Source organism: Acomys minous, assembly GCF_964271855.1.
Source record: "Acomys minous genome assembly, chromosome: 10".
In the NCBI taxonomy this organism is placed as follows: Eukaryota; Metazoa; Chordata; class Mammalia; order Rodentia; family Muridae; genus Acomys; species Acomys minous.
The window spans coordinates 77372309-77392784 of record NC_140491.1 but is presented as its reverse complement, the minus strand read 5'-3'; the positions used below and the strand labels follow the sequence as shown (position 1 = coordinate 77392784).

At 37.1% G+C, this 20476-nt stretch overlaps 1 long non-coding RNA gene across 1 annotated transcript; it reads right to left on the bottom strand.

Moving 5' to 3' along the window:
- Positions 1-14477: 14477 nt before the first annotated feature.
- LOC311606959 lies at positions 14478-19299 on the bottom strand. Its single transcript, XR_014782478.1, has 3 exons — positions 18474-19299; positions 17066-17136; positions 14478-14631 (listed from the first exon to the last, which is right to left on the bottom strand). It is a non-coding gene; the product is annotated as an uncharacterized lncRNA (long non-coding RNA).
- Positions 19300-20476: the final 1177 nt, after the last annotated feature.

Here is a 20476-nt window from a genome sequence, read left to right as displayed (position 1 = left end):
TTCCCATTCTAGCCTCCCTAAAATAGTTTTATTTAAGAGATGTTTCCACCACCTTTTGCATAATTTACAAATAGTGGTTTAATTAACCTAATGTTCCTAATTCCATGGGAAATATATGTATATTGGGATACATACATACTTTGCATATAACTCACTCAGTATCTACTGGTAGGAGAGGTAGGTAACGTTGACCTAGAAACACAAAGGCAAAACTCTTATTTCAATGATTTAAAAAAAAAAAGAGAGTTTATCCTGGAACCAATTAGGAGTGAACAATGGCCCAGATACACAGATCCAGGTTACTCTAAATACAATGTTCCAATGTGGTAATAGTTTCATGGATTTGTTCTAAAACAGAATGAAGAAGCACAACTCAAAACAGTCTTCCAATCCAGGTGGTATCTGATAATGTTGTTAGCCTTTGTGTTAGTAGAAGTTAGGAGTCTTTTTGTACAGTCCAAAATGATTTACTTATGAGTCCTAGGAATGTTAGGACAAAAAAAAAATGAGTATTTAGTTTGCTATTGTTATAATATCATTTTGTGTGCGTTCAAGTGTTCTGTCTGCAGGTAGGTTGGTGCATAATGTACATACCTGGTGCCCATGAGGTCAGAAGATTTCCCCTGGAACTGGAGTTACAAATTGTTGGGTAACCTTCATATCTGTTGATATGGGACCGCTTAGCTACTGAGCAATTTCCCCAACCCCTAATGATGATCTTGAGGACTAAGATAACTAAAGATAATATGTCTTTATATGTACAGCATTACCACTCTTCATAATCATTAAAAATCAAGTAAGTTAGCCCATCTTGTAGAATATGCAATATGGGTGCACCTTTCTTTCTCAGGCCTTCAGGTAATACTTGCTATCGTTTCATTAACTACTATTGTCTCTGACAAGGACCTTCTTGCATGCTTTTTGATCACTTTCCCCTGTCGAAGTTCCTTTGTCAGGCCACTATGGTACAAGATGCAGCCAGTCCTGATGAGGTTTTACTTCCTGGGATCAGGGTGGGCCCCTCTTTTCTGAGAGGAAGAGGAGATACTGGGAAGATGGTGGGTGGGTGGGATCTGGAGAAGAGGAGGGAATGGGCTGTGATTGGCACGTACAGTGAATGAATGAATGAATAATAAATTTTAAAAAGACAGAAAGAAGAAAATGAATCCAAATGGGAAGGGGTGGTGAGAAACTTGAAGTATAGATAGAGAGTAAATCAGAATTAGGTTATATTGTATAGAAAACTGTTTTCAAAAAAAGAAAATCAAACTCTTTGATTGAACACATTTGTGAATTGCTACTGATAACCTGGCACACCCCTTTGCAAGAAGAAGGGCTTCAAGTTCCCTGACCAAGTAATTCCACCTCCAGAAGTTCATTTTATAAAAAAAAATTGAAATAAATTTTTAAAATAGATGTAGATTTCAAAGAAGATTTTTATAAAGTTCCTTATAAAAATAGATAAATGGTTTCTATGTCTGATATGAAGAGACAGAACACTGAATAAAATTGTGAGTAGATATATATTCAACAGAAAGAGCATATGTGAGTAAGCATCAATATGAAAGAAAGTTCATGAGTAGATGTTAATAATAGATACACAGTAAAAAAAAAATACTTCTTAAAATGGTAGGAGGCACATATTCATATGAACAACAATTAATGAAAAGAGAAACCATGAATTTGAAAGGCAGATAGGAGGCATATATGGAGGGAGTAGTGGGAGAAAAGATAAAGGTTGGCAATGTAATTATAAATTAAAATAAAGAAATTATTTTTAAAAAGAAAAGATATGTCTTTCTATGCTTTTTTGTATCATTATAATTGGTATCTATGTTTTCCCTAAAATCAAAGCTATGAACAAATTCCCTATAAACATTTACATTATCGTAAATCATCATTTCTTCAGCCACACCTGAGAAGTGGAGTTATTAAATAAACTTGTCTTACACCACTAAAAGTTCAATAAATCAAGTTATTTTTAAAAAATAGTTTGAAATTTTCTTCCTTTTACAATATTGTCCAATTCATAGTGATTAAAATGACTTTTCTTTTTAAATGACATAGCATTAAGATTAAAACAGAGCTTTTTATCTATCTTTATTTATTTCCCAACTAAAGAAATAAACTTGCTTAGCAGCAGGGTAAATGAAGCTATTCTGAATACTTCTACTCATAACCAGGAATTATTACGATCACACCCTCCCCATTCTTTCCACACCACACTATCCATAAAATATTCTAGAAAACCATGACACTACTTATTTCCAAAGATGCAGTAGAGTATCAAAATGATTTCAGAGTTTCACAATTGATTCTGTGCTAAGTGGACACCTAACAATTAAAAAGGGTCAATATTTGGAATATTGCATCTCCCCAAGGAAACACACATGTGCATGCATGTACACACACAGAGAGATTCATATGTGCACACACAGACATGCACATAAATGCATATACAAACAAATACACACATATACATGTACATGCACACATATACACCAGCATGCCTACATGTAAACTTAGTCTCACACACACACATGCATATATGCATGCACACACAAATGAACAAGAAGCTAGGAAATACTGTTGCATGCTATATTCTTTATCATAAGTAAGTAAACCTAAGAGTGGAATTACATCTTAAAATCCTGTTTTTTTCAACACCTTATTGTAATGAGCTGAAAAACAAATAACAACAACAAAAAAACATCAACTAGATTACCAGATACACAAATACTTGCCTACTCCCATTCCCTATACATATCAATAAACTTTTATATACTTAGAGTAGCAATCCTGAGGCTGTGAAACTATGCTTAGGATTTTACACTTCCATCATCAATTACATTATGTAAACGTTTTATTTTATATGCAAGGGTCTTTTGCCGGCCTCACTATGAACCACTTGCAAGTCTGGTGCCCTTGGCAGTCAAAGTAAGGTATGGAATCTCCTGAAGCTGGAGTTATAGTTATTTGTGAGCAGCCATTTAGATGTTGTGAGTCAAACCTGGGTCTCTGGAAGAACAGCCAACAGTCTTTACTACTGATCCATCTCTCTAGGATAAATCAATTACATTTTTTGCATAATCCATGACAAAAAGAACAAGATATGGTAGTTAAAACTAAAGAAACAATTGGACCTGCATCCCTTTTCACAACTTGTGCTTTTTATCTGTATTTCATCCTTCCTTAACATCTAATATCACTCATTCAAGTTCTTCTTGGTAATATTATTCTATACTCAGGTGGATATTTCTCTATGAATGTACATGCATATCCATATTAGTAGTAAGTTTCTCTGCACCTCAGGACCTATGATCCCAGTAGCCATACACTTTGGACTAAGTTTACAGTGTCACATAGAAATTTAAGATTTCATTATATGAGATATTAATATGAGCATTATTAATGAGTAAATCACTCAAATTAAGATGAAATAAATTTCCTAATGAAAATAACAAAGTCAAAATACGTCTTGGCTATTGAGGTTAATCCAATAGCATTACTTGACAAAAGGGTTGTGAAAGGTTTCCTTAGGACAAGATCCACCCGGCTAAGCTTCCAGCTTGTGAAGTGAGAAGGCTTAAGGAATGTTCTGCTTTTGGAAAGAAACAACAAACAAAGCCTACTGTAAATGATATTCAAGCACACCAGAGTTCATCCTATCAGCAACCAAACTTAGCAGTGTCTTCCCCATGGTGCTGTTTTGTCTAGCATGGCTTGAGGAACTGGCCTAATGTGGGCGGTGAGGAAAGGAAAAAAAGAAAAAAAAAACCCACAGATACAGACATATACAGACAGAAATCTGGGATCAAGTCGTCTGGGTTCTAGGCTAGAGTGAGCACAGCACCATAGAATATCAGATTATTAATTAAATAAAGTTGATAAAGGAGGTGGAGTTAGTTCATTTATCTTGACAGTGAGGCAAGGTTTATGGTACACAGATTGATCGAGAAGTTAGGTTTGGCTAATCATAATAGAAATAGTCCCTGTACAGGAGCACTTTTCAGGGCATAAGTACTGTGGACATTTTTTGCACAACCATCACCACTCACAGGTGGACAAGAGGAAGGATTTGCCATGCCTCTGTACTTACCCAGGGGAAAGGCCTTTCTACTCATGATGGGTCTGATGCTTTAGTGTCTTTGACATGGAAGCTTGTCTTCTCAACAATACATATTATTTAGGACCTCACTTTCTAAGGCCTTTCCTCACTCTTCACAGTGCTGTTTTGGGAGTCATGAAGGAAACATGAGTAAGGTGTCATGGAATCTTCTTCAGTAGTTACAGAGATCTGTTGATACCAGGCATATGGTAGGGGAATGGCTGCCTGGTGTTAGTAAGCCATTGTGTGAAGCTATAAAAGTGAAACCAAAATTCCATTGGAAACCCAAAGATGTTAGGGATTCTGGAGCTTGTGATATCTGCTGAGGAAAGTTTTACACAGGGAATGGAACCACCCTAAAATAGAAAAGTGTATCACAGACAGCAAAGGTTGAACATTGAAGTCACCTAAGCCTTTTCAGATGGTATGTGAAGCTATAGATTTCATCCTGCTAGGTTTTGCTCTTGCTTTGGTCCAGTATTTCCTCACTATGATCCAAATTATCACCCTTGAAATGGTAATCTATAGTCTATGATGCTGAAAAGTTCTGATTTATTTTTATTTCAAAGGCATTTAAGAGTCTGCTTTGAGTCTCAGAAAAAACAGAGAAAATTTTGGACTTTGGATTATAAATATTTTTGATAAAGACTATGAGCACGTTTGAAATTGAGTAAGATGCATTTTGTATTATAATATGGCTATGAGATCATTGGGCCATAGAGTAAAATGTGGTAATTTTAATGAGATATTCCAAATAAGTCTTAAACATTTCAATACTTGATCTTCAGTTGGTGCCTGTTTACAGAAGATTAGGAGGTGTGGTCTCTGTGGAGAAAGTGTGTCGTGGAGTCCCAATTTTGAGGTCATAATATACTCAACCCTTTCCTACTTTGCTCTATCGGTTGTTCTTGCTTCCACCCTCTGTTCAGACACTGTACATCCTATCATATTTAAACCATATGGCCAAATTAAGCTTTCTTCTATAAATTGCCTTGGTCACAGTGTTTTATCACAGCAATAAAAATTAATGAGACAATTGGTAACACAATCTCTTTACATTTACCAAATAAACTAAGTAGCTTTATTATTCATTCCCCTTCCCCTCTCTCTCTCTCTCTCTCTCTCTCTCTCTCTCTCTCTCTCTCTCTCTCTCACACACACACACACACACACACACACCTCTCTTTCTTCTTTTTCTTATTTCAAATAGAGTTTCACTAGGAGGGCCTAGCTGGCATGAAATACACTATGTAGACAAGGCTCACCTGTAAAACAGAAATATGTTTGTCTCTGTTTAGTGAGTGCTAAAGTTAAAAACTGCACCACAATGCTCATCTATTATATGTGGTTTTCTATCTGAAGAACAAGGCTGTGTGTCATATAGTCACATCACCATGTTACAAATATGTGAATTAGATTTTTTCCTTTTTATTAAATTATGTATATATACACTACCTACCGGAAGAACAACCACAAAACAATCAGGAATTTATAAATGTTACATTCATAGTATTTTGGCTATTTGTATTTGTCAACCTTGAAGAAAACATCTTTCCTATCTTGGTGCATCTAAAATTGTGAATGTGAATCGGTATCTATCATATATCATCTTTATCAAACTAAAACATCTATCTAGACCTAAAACAACATCTTAACTCTTAAACAGCTAAGCTTTTCCATCTTACACCCATCAGGATGGCTAAGATAAAAAATTCAAGCGACACCACATGCTGGCGAGGATGTGGGGAGAGAGGAACACTCCTTCATTGCTGGTGGGAATGCAAACTAGTACAACCACTTTGGAAATCTATCTGGTGCTATCTCAGAAAAATGGGAATAGGGCTTCCTCAAGACCCAGCTATTCCACTCCTTGGAATATACCCAGAAGATGCTCCAGCACACAGCAAGAAAATTTGCTCAACCATGTTCATAGCAGCCTTATTCATAATAGCCAGAACATGGAAACAGCCGAAGTGTCCCTCAATAGAAGAATGGATAAAGAAACTGTGGTACATATACACCATGGAATACAATTCAGCTATTAAAAACAAGGGCTTCCCGAAATTTGTGGATAAATGGATTGAGCTAGAAATGATCATAATGAGTGAGTTAACCCAGAAGCAGAAAGACTCAAATGGTATATACTCACTTATATCTGCATATTAGCCCAAGGGGCATGTCCCACGAAAGCCTTCACTTACCAGGAAACTGAGACAGAGGAGAGAACATTCTAGTGGGACTCTAGATGAGAGAATCATGGGAGAAAGGCAAAGTAGAAGGACCCAGAGGGTCCTAGAAGCCTACAAGTAGAATATTATGATAGGCAGATTTGGGCCCAGGGGTCCCGCTCAAACTAAGGCACCAGCCAAGGACAATACAGATGGTAAACCTTAAGCCCCTACCCAGATCTAGCCAATGGACAGAACACTCCCCACAGTAGAGTGGAGAGTGGGATATGACTTTCTCACATACTCTGGTGCCTCACCTTTGACCATGTCCCCTGGACAGGGAGACCTGGTGGCAATCAGAGGAAGGACAGCAAGTTACCAAGAAGAGACTTGATACCCTATGAGCATATAGAGGGGGAGGTAATCCCCCTCAGGAACAGTCATAGGGGAGGGGAATAAGGGGAAATTGGGAGGGAGGGAAGAATGGGAGGATACAAGGGATGGGATAACCATTGAGATGTAACAAGAATAAATTAATAAAGGAGGAAAAAAAATAAACAAAAAAAATTATAAAACTAAACTATTTGGTCTTCAACCCCATCAGAGACTTGATAAGGAATAAAATTAGTTATCTGAGTATACAGGAAGTGCAGATTAGCAGCTTCCAAAATGAGAATAAGACAGAGACAGTTTGCTGTCTGAACAGTCACCCAACCCCTTCTGTACTGTTGGAGCACCATCTTCAGCCTTCTGGCCCAATATATCTGAGACATATTTGTGAGGAAGGAACTTGCTTACCCTGTCTTGGCAGAGTTTGGCCATCAACTCTGCCTACATTCAAGCTTGTCCTTTTTTAGGCAGAATTCTGTCTGTGTCTTGTTTGCCATCTTTGAAGCCATTTCCATAAGGAGATTCTTTGATGCTCATCATCTTCTTTGAGGTGGGCTGGGCTTTGCCAGAAGCTAACCTGTCTTATTGTCAAATAATCTTTAAAATAATAAAACCATCTTTAAATGCCTTATTCTGTAGGTCTCTGAGGTTTTTGTAGACCTTATTTAAATATTTTACCATAACTATCTATAGAAGCATAGCTATCTGTTAGGCATAGGATATGTATTCTTGTGACTAAAAATTGGCTAGTAATTGACATGACCATGATTTGATCAACTAACAGTTAACTTGTATTACTTAATTATCCTAAGCAGCCTGAAATACCACTTTCAAAGTATCCAAAGTAAACCTTGTATTATAGGTGAGTTGCATGGGTACAATACTTCATTATAGAGTAGAAATATACATAATGTGTGTGAAGAATAATCTTAAATTTGAATTATATACCAATGTATCAAAATTAAGCTTATTTTGCATCAATATACAAAATTCTATACTAGTAAATTAAAAATAACCTTGTGAGTAGCAATTAAGGCATTAAGTTGAAGAGTAGATTCAATAATCTACTTTTTGTCCTCTCATCCCTATATAATTCTATATTCTGCCTTCTTTATTTTTATTCCCTACCTCCAAACTTAAGAACAAAAGATTAAGGAAAAGGGAGACATCCTTGAGACCAACCTTGTTTTGTCTCTGAATAAGACCAATTATAACTTATAACCAACTCCCAATGAAAATAAGCATCTGTAGCCCAAGAACACAAACAAAAACCTACCCAACTACCCTTCAGGGAAATGGGGCATCATTCTCTTAATGTTTCTTCCTGCTGACTTGGGATGAGTAATACCTCTGTGGGGGCCCAAATAAAATTGGGGAAAATGGTTAAACAAGCTAGGAATAGCATTTGTGGTCCAGATTCTTTCCAGGCTTAATTAAAGTCTTGTGTGGAATGGGAATCTTTCTTTGAAGCTATCCTGGGAGTTGTCCTCTTCTGTTGAGAAACACAACTGAAGCACTTCGTGCTGGAGCATGAAGGATGCAGGATATCTGTGCCCAGCATGCTGAGAGGAATCCTGTCAAGTCTGACACAGTGTCAATGTCTGGTTCTTTTGTTCTGAAAACATAATTTCTCACAAGCATTAATAAGTCCTAAAATTATAAGCATAAGAGCAGTACGTGATGCACAGAATAATTAAGGCTGGTTCTTTACTCTTTGTAATAGCAGAAGAAAGACATCTGTAAATTATCATTCAGGCATCTAATAAGATGTCACAGGGTTTCTGTGACCAACAAGAAGCATTGTCTATGCATAGACATTCGTGTCTCAGCCAGTCTTAGAGCTATTCTCATGTACTGAGATTATCAGATTTTTAAAGCAGTATTTGTGAAGACTCTACTTATATCTAGAGGTCATGAAGACTATGTTAGCAAATAAACCATTGTCTCTCTTCCCTAGTATCATATTTTAGTATAAAATATAAATAATTTAAGTTATTTTATTGATCTGGACACATTTACTTACTATTTACTTTTGATAGTATATCTCTTATCACATGATCTGTTTTCTCAGAAGGACACAATATCAGACTTATGAGGGTCTTTAGACATTCTTTTATCTGGGATGGCAGTGGAAAGTGAAGATGACATTTAAGGTGGCTGTTTCTATTTCAAATAACCTGTTCAAGAAAAGTCCTCATAAGTGTTGACAGTGATATACATCTTTGTTTATTCCAGGTCCAATCAAGTTAAGAACCAAGATTAGCCACCACACCATATTATACACATGCTTCTCTATATTTCCAGGTCATATATGTATTTAAATGCAAACCACAATAATGTCATTCTCTCTGAGTTTATCCCAATATCTAATTTATGTAGTAAGACTGGGAGATGTGTCAGTGCTCAACAGGAACGTCTGATAAGAAGTGATGGTGACTCCTCATGGTTAGGAAGAAAATTCTATCAATCCAATGAAGAGCTCAAATACAGTATGTTCCATTCTACTGTTGTAAAGCTGAAGCTAGTGAGAGAAAGGCAGTTCTCACATGACTCAGGTTCCAGACAAATCAGTGCTGGTTCTTAGGGTGGTTTTTGGACAAATCTGCCTGTCATGACAAGTCTTATGAGAGTTCATCCTGTTTCTATACTATAAGCAGTCAGAAGGGATAAATGAAATATCTGGCAGACGAGTAGGTCAGAATAATTTTGTTCTGAAATAGAATTTTTAACCTTTTAGTAATTGCAGATTCCATTAAGAATCCGAGGAAAGCTTTATGTAAAATTCTTGAAATAGAAATTCAAGCAAATGTATAAGTCTACCACATTATGCTGTTTGATAGGCCATTAAGACTCACAATTTTCTCTCATATTGCTTTAAATGTTATTAAAGTAAGAGGAAGCATCTATAAATGTGGCCAGGTATGCTGAAAATAAAAATAAACTCACCCATGCTAATGGTAATTTCTATAATGTGTTGTCTGAATACTGAGTATTTATATTTCATGAATCATTCTTGACATGCAATTTGTGACTACTATTTGTCACTTGTTTGTGTCACAGTAAAACTTACTTAACAGTAACCTCTCTTAAGCTATTATCTCAAAATGATGTGCCATGAAAACCTATGTAGGGCATTCAAATAAAAAAATAAAATAAAACTAACTACTGTTATTCTGTTCAGAGTCCCCTTCCAGATTATTTTATTCTTTCGTAGCCTTCAAAACATTTTGCAAGCTAAACTGTGTCAAACTGGAATTAATTTAGTAAAAAACTCAGTCAGAAAAGCGAAAAAGTCAATGTTTGCATATTACTCAAATTCCTTTAATGATACGCAATTGATCATCTGCAGATGTCAAATTTTTCAACGTTACAAAGTTATCCAGTACCCTATGGTCCATACGCAAGTGTCTTCTACATCACACTGGTTCTGTCAGCAGCAGTGGGAGGAATAATATGAGGTAGAATGATTTGTTGCCTATGGCAGACTTGGGAACTCTTTTAGAGACCTCTATTCAGGTGAAACTAGGCTTTAACACACAAATATATTTCAGGATGAATCAGTATTTTAGATCCATTTTCAATTGCTGTGATAAATGTTGGGGCCATGCAAAACGGACAGCAAAAGTGCATTAGAACTCTTGCAATGCGGCCTCTGGCCCACACAACTACAAAGAGTACACCTTGGAGAGGCACAGGCCCAAGGACTGTGTGTCCTGAGGACTTCGCTGTTTTAGAGTTTTGCTCTGCTTGTTTTCTTCATGGTCAGCACATCCATCCTAACCTATGAGTTGTATGAAAACTCTAAGAGGGCTTCCAGCTCTTCACGTCCAGGTATCATTGGCACTTACAATAATAAATAGTCCTCAATATACTTCAAGCATTGTTGCCGAAAAAGACTAATGAGTCACCCACCACCCTCAGAAAGACTTAGAAATATTGTTAGCATTGACCACCACCCTTAGAAAAACTTTGGAGAAACAGGTTGCTAGATGTTTTTGTTAATGGCTCTTCTGTATAAAATCTTAAGGAACAGTTTGAAGTTCAGAAGGACAGACTCTTAATAGTTAAGTTAGGGACTTGTTGAGGTTAGGGAACAAGAAAAATGACAGCCGGACTAGCACTAGCTAACATGACTCACTTGCTAAAGCTAAGCTTATGATCAAGGTATGATTCTTTGAACCAATTTTTGCCTTCAGCTTCCTGATATTATTTGATTAAAAAAATTGTTAGTTTGTAGATGGGCACATTAAGGATTTAAAGTAGAAATGATGATTGATTTTTATATAAAATTTTAGATTTGTGATTCTTTTAAGATTTACAGCTTGTGATATTACATTAATAGATCCTGGTGGATAAGAAACTACTCTGGGCTAGAAGGCTTAAGCAGGCATATCTGACTATCTACTTTGAGAAAGGGATCACTAGAAAACTCTGCCACTTTTTCCAATATGGCCACAATGAATAAATCTTTTTTTCTAGTTTTTACTATTGATTTGACTCTCTTAGTTATCCTATTGACCAGGAATGTGTGAATCTGGTTTGTTGAAGGCAGTGTTTGATGCCCTAAGTCCAATGATAAGGTAACAAAATGTTACAAAAAAGATAGAAAGTAGGCAATAAGTGTATATTTAAGATACTAAAAATAGTTCAAAATAATTTAAGTCTTAACCTGTAATCATTCCAATTCTCCAGAATTATATAAATTTTAATAAGTCACTGGCCTTGCTCAATGCTTAATGTAGGTGAAGTGCATTTTTTGGCAATTTCAGTTCACATGCATAATCTTATTTGTGATATTCTCCAAAAGGTACAAGTGAAGAAATTAATAAAATGAAATTCAAAGGTTGAATGGACTACTGTCTTATCCATTTGCCACAGTACATTGTTATTTTAACATTCTTAATATGCTTATTGGAAATACCTATGAAGATTGTCTCTATATAGGCCATGTTCACATTTATGTTTTTCCTGTGTCAAAGTCTTGACTCTTAGATAGCAAGAATTATCGGAAGGACACCAGAAATACCACTAACACACAGTTTATAACCACGTGAAAGTCTTTATTCCAACTGGCTAGAACTATGTTCAATTAATTAGGACCTAGGTGTAGTTTGGAGTGTGTTGAGTATGGGGTTTTCAAAGAAAAAAAAAACACATTTGGTATCTTGCTTGGCAGCTTGCCTGAGAAGGTTTTGTTCAAGCAAGTAGTTTAAAAGAAGCTAAGATAAGTTACCTGAGGTATCCCAACCTCATATTCCTAGAATAAAGTTGGGTAATTTTCTATCAGGCTTTTCCATCAGGAGCACAAATTCCAGTGAAACCTAAAATGACTTCAGCAAGAATACAAGATGGAGGAAATTGTCATGTGTCATACAAGTGCTATGAGCCAGACTGAAGGAACAGAGACTTCTTTCTTTCCCTGTGCCCTTTTTTGTCCTTTAAGTTTTCTCTATCTTCAAGGCTTCCCCAATTCTCTTATTAGATACACTGTTGGATAGAAATTTAAAAATACCTCATTTTACATTTTTCTAGTTATTTATCTTCAACATATATTCCATATTTTATGAAGAATAACATTTTTGTTCATATTATTGTTCATAGACACACATGATAGGACTGTTGAAGTTATTGGTCACAAGTCTAGTCAATATCATCAAACAGCCATATTAAAAGAAAACATTTTAAGAAATTTGTCTACGTGATCAATTGCATTGATCTTCAATATTTTGCTTGTATGTAGAAAAATTTAATAACACAGCGTACTACCTTCCCAATTCAGTACGACAATATATCTATAAGCACTCATGACTTGAAGGTTACCAGGTGTTATTACAAGCTACAAAGAATGAATGCAAAAGGTCTCCTCATAATATGTATTTTACTAACTAAAATATATACTTATATGATAATACTTGTTTTGTATATTCTCATTAGGATTATATTTTTATTCTTTACAAGATGAGAGTTCTGTAGTTTTTTATTAAAAAATCAAGTGAAGCATCAATTTTATTGTTTGATTTTTATAAAATAACCATGGCTTTGGAGAAATGGATTATGACAAAGTATAAATTCACTTCTGGTTTTTTTTTTTCATGAAAAGCAAGCTTCATTTAAAAGTCATCACTCCAGATGTGTTATCTCCCTTCAATAAAAACATTCTCACTTGAGCTCTTGAATGTTATAAAGCCAGATGCTTCATATATTTCCTTTTTAAAAAATCTTAGGAAGACTATCTGCATGTGAATTGTGTTCTACAATGGGAGGTTTCCTGACACTGATTAATTGCTGAGAAAAACCCATTTTCACTAGAATAGTAGTTGAATGCAAATACCAGAGGCCTTCTAAAGAAGGCCTAGAATGAAAGTCTACTTGTAAAACATTTAATTTTCAAGAAATGAATGCAATATACTAAGACAGCAAGCCTTGGAGGAAAAAAAAAAGAGCTAGTTACCTTAGAGTTTTAATTTTATTTTCCATTTTTCAAAATGTTTCTCATTTTATATGTTCATAAACATGATTTATATATTTTACCCAAATATAAAGAGTTTTTATCAATGCTAAAAACATCTACAGAATAGGCACTTGTGGTGTCTAAGTCTTAAAATCTAGCCTCCTACATTATAGAAAGTAAGAGGAAATAAACTTTGGGAAACTTAAAAATAATGAGGCCATGTGATGGTAATTTCTTTGAGAAAATATGGAACTGACCTAGTCTTATATTATTAACCAAAGACTGTCTGTTAGACACATATTGAGGACAATACTATGGCATTCAATTTTGGTTAAAAAAAAATGTGCAGCTAACTGTAAGAAGACTAAGAACTAAAGACTGAGCCTCTACTTCCTGCATGAATGGATAGTGAGTTGGAGTAGATTTCACCTGAGAGAGGATAGAACGAGCTTGCTAACTGAAGAGTGAGAAAAGGAGATGTTAGTTTTGCTTAGCTTGACATGCATTAGGGTTGAAAGCATTAAAGATGAATTCTTGCTTAGGATCAGCTTTGGAATTTACCTCCCATCTGTGATATGCAAAAGTGAAGTCCTGGGCTTTGTGGGAGGCCCATTAATGGAATACTACTTCCTCTTGGTCAGAAGAATGGAATCTGATTTCCACCCCTTGTCCTGGGTGGAGATGTGAAATTCCGGCTTTTTCTTTTTTCCTAAAGTGTCTCTTCTCTTAAAAGTTGATGCAAATGTGCCCATCAACCACCCAGCAGAGAGACCATGCCTCAGCAAAGCTAATTCACCTAAAACAGAGGAATAATTATTCCCTTAGTGAGATAAAGTACTTGTGCATCCTATGGGCCTCACTTCAGGGACGTTACTTACGGATCCTTACCGCTAAGCATGCCTACTTCTGTGAGTTCTAATTTACAAGTATAACATTTCAGTTTTACTTTATTGTCTCCTTTTTTGGATACCAGCCAAAATTGTAAGCGTGCTTTCTCTGACAGTCTGAGCTTCCTCGTTCATGTCCGCAAAGAATCCCATTCTCACTCTCTACAGCTGCTTTAATACCTCCAGTGGTGATAAATTTAAAAGGTATTACTTTCTTCCTCCATCCTGTCTTCCTGCTCTCAGAGATTTAAAGCTTGCCTGTCATTCTTTTACACACACACACACACACACACACACACACAGTTTTAAGGGAAAAAGGAACAAAGACATAGGTTAGAAATTCAAAGCAGGCAATCTTATTAATGTCTTCGCTCAGGACTTTGTCAGTACTGAATAGGATTGCAAGGGGAGGCTCTTGTCACAGTGTGTTTATCCATCACATCTGTTACTGGTCTCAGAGAAGATGTGGGAGTAGAGTGGTGGACTGATTCAGAGAAGAAGGAATAGAGAGACAAAGCTGGGGAAGTTTGGTGACTGGGCACTCATTCTGCACATGGAATGGGGTCATATCCTTCTTTAAACTGCCAGGTCAAATCATCTTTGAGTGGGTTCTGCTCCAGGCTACCCCTTAAGGAAAACACAGAAACAGTTATCTGAGCACTTACGTCCATGTGTGTCCCAGTATCATTCACCATCACAACCAACATACCACATGCTATACACTATTCACAACATAAGCTTTCTACAGCTGTCAGAACAAGCAACTGTAAAACATGCCATAGCACTAGAGATGAAGGTCACTGGTAGAGAGAAGACAAGCCCACCACTCTCCCTTTTCAGCTGGAAAGCAGGACAAAAATTTCTCTTATCATGTTTTCAGGAAATATGCAGCCAAAGTTCTCTGAAAAAGTTACATGTGCGGTGAACATTTTATTTGACTGAACACATTGACATTGTGGAGTGGTAGAGTTGTTACCAAAAAACCTGAAAGCAAAGTCCCCAGCTTAGAGGGCCCTCGGTGGACTGTGCTTAGAAACTTATGTTAATGCACCAATAAAAAGTAAAGGATGAGTACCAAAAAGGGAGATTTAACCAGCATGACCACTGTGTGAAAAACAGGAAAACGTGTTCAGTGATATCAAGACTGTTTTTCCAGGGGATATTATAAATATTCACATCAGGGAGAGAGAGAGAGAGAGAGAGAGAGAGAGAGAGAGAGAGAGAGAGAGAGAGAGAGAGAGAGAGAGAGAGAGAAGACAGAGGAAAGGGTGGTATTAGGATCCCACTTAGCTGAAGTAGCAGACCCATGTGTTGACTACTCAGTGTCTCAGCTCTCTTGCAGCGAGAGGTTCTGGAGGAGTTGCTGTCACCCTTGGATCTCGAAGGGAACAATTTATTTCTCATAAGATGTTCTTCTGTCATCATCATGGATAACTGTCTCCATCTGAACATAGGGTGGTCTGTCTTATGAGATTCACTTTTGCTAGTGGTACTTTTGGTTCCTTGTCATGAAGATATCTATCCTAGCAGGCTTAAAATATGAAATAAATACAGAGGAATGTCTCAAAAGAACAAATGTGAAAATATATCCAGAGAGAGACAAGATGGAATTAGTTTGCCTCTCAGGTGGCTTCTTCCTTTAAATTTTTATAAATTGAGGAGCAAAATTATTTTTAAGCAATCTTAAACTCTTTAATAGCTACTTAGTTTAACTTATGATTCTAACTAAGCATTTTTGTGACTATTAAGTAAACTTTTTAAAATGTATTAAGTTTAGTAGACCTCTAGACGCTATTAATGCTAAAGATGGGTGCTAAAAGACTTCTAAAACATATAGAAAAGATTTCTTTCTATAGCTAACCTACCAAACACCCCCATCTTGTATTAACTTAATATGACTTGTTATGCTCTTACTATATTGTTGTAAGGTTTTATGTAATTTTCTCCATGTCAAACCATGCCATTAAGGGTAAATTCAATCTGTTTTCAAGGACAACAGCACTTATTTGACAGAAAAAAAAATCTCATTTCCTTAAAGCATAGTATTTTTTTGAGATTGTCATATAATTACAATATTTTATCCTTCACTTTCTGCCCTCCAAGTCCTCCCATATAACCTTCCTCACTCACTTTCAAATTTATAGCCACTTTCTTTTATTGTTATTCATATATATATGTATGAAAATATATATATCATTAAATATAACCCGATCAATCTGTATATTCTTACTTATATGTATGTTTTCAGGGCTGATATCTGACATTTGAGAATAAATTCATGTGTTCTTACCTGGGGAAGACTATTTCTCACAGCCTCAGATTTTCTAAGATGTCTGTATAGTTCTTTGTATAGATTGAGGCCTCCTGGCCTTTATCACATTTACTTCCACATGACTGCTGTCCTTGTGTTGCTTACTTTTAGGCAGTCACATTGGTGAGACTTTATTGGTGTAGCTTCTGACATTACTAAGAGACACAATATCACAGGAAAATCCCTAATCATGTAACTTTTAATCTTTCTATGTCTTGTTATGCCATGCTCCCTGAGCCTTTGGTTTAGGCATGTTTTATGGCTCTATCTATTGGACTGGACTCCACAACTCTGCATTTTAACTGGATTTGGTTGTCTATGTTGGTCTCCATTTGTTACAAAGAGAAGTTTCCTTGGTGAAGACTACATCCATCTGAGGGTATACAACTTTTCAGATTGTTGTTAGAAATTGTTCTGGTTTTGTAAAGTAGGGGTCGTAGGTTCTTCCCCAATATCTGTGGCTTCACCAGCACTGAGTAGTTAGTTGGATTTCCAGTACCAAGGGTGGTTTTCCTCTTGTTGATCAGTTCTTAAGCCCAATTACAGAGCCATGCCACTACCTCACTCATTGATGTGATTTCATAGGTTTCACAGTTGGGTAGGTCTATTGGTAGCTTCTGGAAACTTCACAGCAACTCCTCATAACATAAAAGCTAATCCTCAAGGAGGAGGCTTTCGGGTTAGTTGCAGCATAGGAGCCTCTGGGTCTTGCTTGTGAAGTGCATGGTATTTTCAGTAGTAGAGGCTTACCTTCCACCTCTGGGAGCAAGTAAAAGCTGTTGCCATAGACTCTATGTTTGCCGAGTATCTTGAACACCTTCCTAAAAACAGAGTTTTATTTTCTCTCAACAGAATTTTCTGTACTATACCAAGAAGTTCACGGAAGATAAGTCTATAGAACAGATATCAATAAACTATTGTTTACCATGCATTTACTAGTTAGTATGACAAAATTCCACAACTTGTTAGACTACTTATAGAATTCCTCAGTCTAATAATTTCTTCTGCACCTTTTACTTTTACCTATATATCCATATATTTTTCATATTAAATATGTGAACATAGTCTCTCATTCCAAGTCCTATAGCAAAGTGTTTGTAGCGTCCAATCATTCCACACTACCTTGATTTCCTGAGGATTCTAGTGGAATCTTGTTGTGAACCCAACATCCCACCCTACCCCCAACTTCCAACACACCGTACATGGGAAACCACTGGCCACATAAGGCTGGGAAACAGGTTGGCAATTTTCATCTTCCACCCTATCTCCATTCCCTGGTTACTCTGCCAAACCTTGGGTGGATACTGATTTTTTTTCTTTCTTTCTTGTGGATCATCTCAGCTTTCCTCTTTTAATCCTTGTGTGAACTGTCTATACTAGAAACACTTTTTAGCTGTAGCTACACTAGACATGAACTCAGGTGGGAGACTTCCACTCTCCTTCTGGTCTTCCAATATGAGCTGTCTAATCTTATTTCTATGGCAGATTATATATAGAAGCTTATCCACCCTCCTTCCTCCAATTCCTGTAGACTCTACAAAACCTCAAAGAGGATCCAGCCAACCTTTTTTTCTCCCATCTCTTTGTGTCATCTGCAAGCAACCAGAAGCTCTCTTATCCATGACTCCGGTAGGCAATTTTTACTCTTATTTCTATCCCCCATCACAATTGTTTTAGTCTCATCACCAGACCTGTAGCAGTTGCTTACAAGTTTCTGTCCTGTCAGTCTACAGCCACTCCTGGAAGACTCAGTAAAACCCTGGAGTGAATCTAACATCCCTTGTTCCTGTGGACTTTTTCAAACACCCCCTTTCTGCCTATCTCATTCCGTTCTGTCATCCAAACCCTGTACCTAGGATCACTTTCCTAGGTGGCCGTGCATGCCAGAGACTCCTGTCATCCTTGATGATCTCTCTATTTCTTGCCCTCATCTCAGTAACAGCCTGCTTATAGGTGCGCAGTGGAAAGAAATAAGGAAAACAGTTCAAGACATGAAAGGAGAAGTAGAATCATAAAAGAAAATTCAAACTAAGTTAATCTGTAAATGAAAAATTTAGGAAGTCACACAAAATACCCAACAAGTAAGCTTCACCCACAGATTACAAAACATGGGAAAGAAAAACTCAGGAGTTGAAGATCAGATAAAGGAAATAGATACCTCAGTCCGTAAATGTTTTTTATTTCCTCAGATGATGGCATAATATCTGTAGCCACGCTTGACAAATATATGGCTTGGGCTGAGCCTAGAGCATTTCTATCTAACTATCCATAGACCTAGGTCTGGAAGCATCCAACCTCCATACAATCTAATCCTGTGCAAGCCTGGGTCTTGAAGCCTTTAGCTTCTGGCCTTTGTGTGTAACCTAAGCCTAGAATATTTTCAGCCTCCAAGACTTTTTTGCTGAATAAGCTCACCCTTTGTCATTGTTTCTCAACCCTGGGTGGCTGATTCAATACAGCTGTTCTGGCTTAAAACTCCTGTCCAAGCTGACTGATAAAACTGGCTTCTCTCTGCCTCTCTCTAAATTGCTCTGCTTAGAAAAACTGCCTCTGAACTTCAAAACCTAAACAGCATGAACTCAACTTAACTGCCCTGAACTATACAGAACTTTGACTTCTGTATCCATTTCTTCAGTCATATATTCTATCTATGATATTCTTGGTTCCAGCTCTTGAGTTCCTTTGGTCATGCCTGCGTCTGGAGATCCTGTCCTCTTCTCTCAGGCTCCCATTTCCTGGATTATCTCAGATTGTATTTTCTTCATTGCTGGGAGCTCCTGTTTTAGGTCATGAAACCTTTTATTCACTTCTTTCCCCTGTTTGATTGTAGCTTCTTTAAGTGGATTTGCTCAGTTGTTTCTTTATGTATTCCATTTCTAGTTTGAGGGATTTATTTTCCTTCTTTCAGGCCTCTATCGTTTTCATAATCTCATATTTAAGATCATTCACTTGTACTTCAGCAGAGATAGTATCTCCAGGGCTTGTTGTGGTGGTGGGAATGCTGGTTTCAGCTTCTGGTGGTCCTGGGGATTGTTGCTTGGGTTCTTACTCTGACCTCTTCCCATTGTGACGTCTCTTGTTTAAGTGTATGCCCAGTGCCTGCTTGGAGCTCAGAACTTTCTGTAGTTTCTTTTGGAGACCAGCGATCAGATCTGCTTGTGATCCCGACAGTGGAGGTCTGCTTGGTTATTAGAACCCCCAGACACTGGTGATTTTTGCAGACTCAAGCTAGTACTGTATACTAGGAAGTTCAAATGCTGCTCGCCAGCCAAGCATGTGGAGGGTGCACTGCCCTTTGGTGGCTGCTTAGGAACCCAGGAGCTCCGTCTCTCTGGCTTTTCTGGGATACCTGAGATCAGATCCGCTTGTGATCCTGATTGTGGGGTCTGCATGGTGCTAGGACCCATAGATGCTGGTGCTTTGGTGGTCTCCAGCTAGTTTGGTGCATTAGGGAGTGCACAGAGCTGCTCACTAGCCTAGCATTTGTCAAGAGCCTTTGGAGGCTGTGCACCTGTTTCTGTGGGGACTGGGGGCTATGTGGTTTTTCCCTGTGGCTAGAGGCCAGGCACAACCATACTCTACAAAATTTGGATCTCTCTTACCTATGGGTCACCAGTATTGATGTTTTCTGGTTCTCAGATTGGTCCTTGGGTTTTTGAATAGTCACTGCTATCCTGCTGATCAAACAAAGTATGTGTTAGGCATCCCCATCTTGTTTCTCCCTCTAATTCATACATTTTAAAGGAAAGATTAATATTGTCCACCAGAGAAGTCAAGTTCTTTTTTTTTTTTCAGACTAACATTTTCAGGATTAGAAGATTAGTATAATTGGAATATGTAATACACTTAAATTATTTTAGTTTTTAAAAATAATTTATTCTAACTATAACAAGCTTTTTCCTCCCTTAAATATCTTTTTTTCTTGGTATCTGTGTACGGGTGTGTTTGTGTGATTAAGGCATGTTCAAGCTTGGAGGCCAGAGGTAAATGCTGAGTGCCTTTCTTTACCATTCTCCATCTTATTTTTTGAGATAAGACCTCTCACGGAACCTGGAAGTCATCAATTAGTCAACATAGATGATCAAAAAGTCATAGCCATTTTTCTGTCTCTGCTTCCTCAACATCATGCCTGACTTTTAAATATGAGGTCTTTGTGTAATG